Source organism: Rosa chinensis, chromosome 2, assembly GCF_002994745.2.
Source record: "Rosa chinensis cultivar Old Blush chromosome 2, RchiOBHm-V2, whole genome shotgun sequence".
Classification (NCBI taxonomy): Eukaryota; Viridiplantae; Streptophyta; class Magnoliopsida; order Rosales; family Rosaceae; genus Rosa; species Rosa chinensis.
The window spans coordinates 59,259,603-59,263,823 of record NC_037089.1 but is presented as its reverse complement, the minus strand read 5'-3'; the positions used below and the strand labels follow the sequence as shown (position 1 = coordinate 59,263,823).

General features: G+C 37.4%; 1 long non-coding RNA gene across 1 annotated transcript; it reads left to right on the top strand.

The window, feature by feature from the left end:
• The first annotated feature begins 2,433 nt into the window (after positions 1 to 2,433).
• On the top strand, positions 2,434 to 3,964 carry LOC121051967. The gene is made up of 3 exons (XR_005807661.1): positions 2,434 to 2,631; positions 3,511 to 3,600; positions 3,917 to 3,964. It is a non-coding gene; the product is annotated as an uncharacterized LOC121051967 (long non-coding RNA).
• Positions 3,965 to 4,221: the final 257 nt, after the last annotated feature.

Genomic DNA, 4,221 nt, shown 5'->3' with positions numbered 1-4,221 from the left:
AAATCCTCAAAAGGTTTCTACTTAGTCCAAAAGGCTTGGCCTCAACTGATCAATCCCAGGGTAAAGGATTGACTAGCCCGTCTCAAACGGCAGACGGTAAAGGCTCATCAAGACGGTTGATGGCTGCTGCTTTGCCAAAAAGCAGACCAACTCCATCTAGAGTTATAAATGTATTTAATTATGAATTAAGAACTTTTGATACTCCTGTGTTCAGAACTGGCAGGAGATTAGCTTATCATCAGAAGGCAATCCTGGATAACCTCTTATTTGCCTTTCAAGAAAGAAGCAGTTGTTTGATGTTCCCAGCTCTCTTTGCATTAGCTGAAGAACTCTACGAAAATGGTAGACCACAGTTTGAAGAAGCTCATACACAGCAGAGTGCTGACAGAAAAGAAAAAATTCACTTCCTCGAAAGTCCAGAAAGTGCTAGGGTCCCGATCATGGCACTCAATGAATCAGACTGGCATGAATTCCATAGTCTGATAGGAAGGCATAATTCAGAAGACTTAGTTCCTCCAACTCTCTTTATTGTTTCAGGACCTTATGTTGGGAGATACTTAGCCAATGTTCAGAGTGAACATCCTCAGGAACACAAGCTCTGGCTTGTTGAAAATGGTTTTGTCCATAATCTGTGGACCAAAACAAATGATGATCTAAAAGGTTTGCCACCTATTATTGTCAACACAGTCAAAAACATTAGGAAAAATGACTGTACGTTTCGTCTGAAGTTCAGATCCACTCTTCCAGAATGGAGTCAGAAGGCAAACGGAGAAGTTGAATATATTCCTCCATATCATTATGTGAGAATTATTCAAAGGAAATCTCTTCAACCAGCCTGTGTAGGGTATAATGGCCAACCAAACTCAAGCATCCCATGGATGAAGGCCATGGCTCTAGAGTACATCAAAAAGATCATCTCTGAAGATATCAGCAATACCTTCCTGGCAGCAGGAGAAAAAATTATTATCACTGCATACGATCATCCTGACGTAGTTAGCAGTGACCTGTTCCTATCTCTCACCAGAAAAGAGATAGATTCGACAATGGCATGCATGCACTGGGTGGAAAAGCTTGAAACTGACAACCACTACAAGATGTATGTTGATCCAGATGTCGAAGATAATGCTACCACTGTTAGAATGGCCCAGGCAGATAATAGCTCTTTTGTTTTTGGCTACCATTCAGAAACAGATGAGAATATGTAGCATCACGGGTGAAGCTACAGGTGAAAGAAGAAAACCACCAAATTAGCAACTGTAGCACTTTTGACCTTTTAAAAGTTAAAAGCTACTTTTGCTTTCAAAAAGAAAACCCTACACCCACCTGCTTTTGTTTTTCTCTATCCGACCTCCACCAGCAGGAGCACTCAGAAAAGCAAAAGTTCACGGAATTGCCCTGTACATTTTTATGTTTTGAATTCCAGTTTGAGTTCCGCTCTCTATAAAAAGAGCTTTAAGTTTCATTTGTAAGGCATCAGAAAATTGAGTAGAAGAGTCTTCACTCAAGAAGTAAGAAAGCCATAGTAGCAGTGTGCTTTTCCTACCTGTTCAGTGTGCAGTAGAGTGCTTTCATTACAAGTAAGTACCTGTTCTCATTCTCATGGGTAGCTAAATAGCCTTTTGTTGTTTACCTGAGGATGAGGCTCTGAACTTTTTAGCATGTATTTCTGTTGAATAAATAAAGGATACCCACCCTTTTTGTCAAAGGTAGCAATATTAAATATTATTTTAATCTATGTTGCATTCTATCTATCACTATCTGTTTCTCAAATTCTGCATTCCATCTAGAACCATCACTATCTGTTTCCTATACGAATTCTGAAGTTTGAAAAGTTTTTGCCTACCAGAAAAAACCAGTTTAAAAAACTAAGATTAAGACAAGTAGCAGTGATTCCGCATGTTAAAGTATCCGTTAGGCAGGAAGCCGTTAGGAGAAAAACTTGGGCATGTTGAAGGCTAGTCTTGTTTTTGTTTTTGTTTTTTTTATGAAGTTTTTAAGGAAGACAGACACCCTAAAGCTCAGGATAGCATATGAACTACCCCTTCTAGTCTTTTCACAAGAGAATAGTAAGATACATAAGTACGTGTGCTTTTGGGCCTAATACTTGAGATATCTGGGTAAATGGGAAATAGCCCAAAATTTAATGGTGAAATGTCTCTATTTAGGTATCCAAGTGATTTTCATGATCGTCTATGGTATCCCTTTGACCGCGATGATTGGACGCAATTAAATTCTAAATATACTAAAGCTGGGTTGGTACTGTACACTGTTCATCTTGCCTCGAAATGAAGTGACGGTTTTGCCCTTTCTACTTGCCTCAATTACGGTTTTGCCATTGATGTGCAGATAAGGCGGATAGAGGGTTCGAGAGAGAGAGGAGGTCAACTCTGAGACAGAAAGTGTGAGAGCGACAGTGATCGAGAGAGAGAGAGACAGAGATGGCAACTCTGAGAGCGAAAAAATAATAGAGAGATTGAGAGACAGAAGCACTGAGAGCGTAGTAGAGGTCCATAGCAAGATTTGGATCGGTTTGTTTCGTTTTGTTTTGTATCCAGAGAGATTGGCGCAGAGGCTTCGCTGCAGAGATAGAGAGATATTCGTATAGAATCTTCACATAATTGGTGGTTTAAGGTAATGATTGAGTTTTGTTAGTTTGAATTTTGAACAATAGAAGGATGAATTGATTTGGGTTTGTGTTGTGTTGGACGACATCCAATTCATCTTTTTTATGGGTTTGGTTTTGATTTTGTTTTCCGTTTCCGTTGGTTTTGAACTGATTGGGGTTTTAAGTTTTTTAGGAGTTTCGTTTGTGTCAGAGTTTGAGATTTTAGTGATCGATTGGCCTGGCTGATTTGAGTTTGATTTTTGGTTAATTTTTTTTGGTAAAGTTATAGTCTTTGGCCATTTGAAAACCTTGATTGATTCTGTAGCTCAGAGTATTCCGATATTTTCCAGGATGATATTGCTTTGTTTTTTCATTGTTGTGGGGTTCTAATTTGACAAGAACTTATTGAGGTATTGTTCGGTTTTGATTTGGGGAGGAAGAGAACAATATATCTGACTCAGTAAGTCTGAATTATCTCTATGGTTACACTGCTGGTCGATTTTCTTTTGAGATAAGTTTAGTTTTCTTATTTAGAACAATTTATAGAAATGTCAGAGATCCTACAAACTAGAGCCATGCCACTGATATTAGAATTTCCAAGTCAGGTTTTGTTACTTATTTTTCATTTGTGGTCTTTTTTTCTCGGTTTGAAGTAGTAAAGTTCCTCTGTTCTTGAAAACCAAAGAAAATAGTAGCACAAGCTGTGGATGGCATTTGAACTTTAGTGGCGTTTTCTCTTCTGATACTACTTTGTGTTAAATCATGGCATAGAAATATTGAATTATTTCGTATTCATGATTGATATGGTTATTTTTTATGTGTTCCTGGGTGGTTTGTTTGAGTGGGTTTTGATTTTGGATAATTTCTCAACTTTGGCTTTCAATTGTTTTGTTTTGATTCTGTAGGTTCTATGCAAAGGAGTATCTACATTGTTCTTTTGCCACTGTTCCTGATTACGTTGTTTGGTGTTAGTTCAGTTCCCTGTTTTCATTCAGGTATGTCACTTTTGTTCTGAGATTGTTTGGCTGTTCAAATATTTTTGTAATTATTTGTTTTGTGTTGAGAAGATGTGATTGGATTAATGATTAAAATGGAGTATTGATTTTGCTAGGGATTCTGTCATTGCAGTTTCGTTAGTTTGTTTTTTTTTTCTTCTTGATTCGTGTTTCCTCTTTTTGCTAATCGAATGAGTATGTTTTTTAGTTTAAACTTGATAATTGTTTTCGAGTGAAGCTGGATATTTTGCTAAGGCACTGTTGTTTTTGATATTGTTTGAATAATGCAATGTGCTGTTTGCTTTTGGTTCTGCAGATATCCGGAACAGTGTGTTAGCAAAATCTGCAAGTATTTCAAATTCAGGTACAAAGCTTTACTTGATGTTGTTAATGGAATTTAAAGAATGATGGTGGGTGTTATTGAATGAGTGTTATCAACATCTACCTATTCAGTCACTTTACTACACACTGGCACAGCTTTTGTGCCCCTCAAAGTATCTTACATTCAATTTTGAGAATGTAAGACTTCCCCTTTCATTTCAAACTTTGAAAACTGCCCCAATTTTGGTTCACACCCTTTAATTCTTTTCTTTCCTTTTCTTTGTTTTCGTACTACTTCAG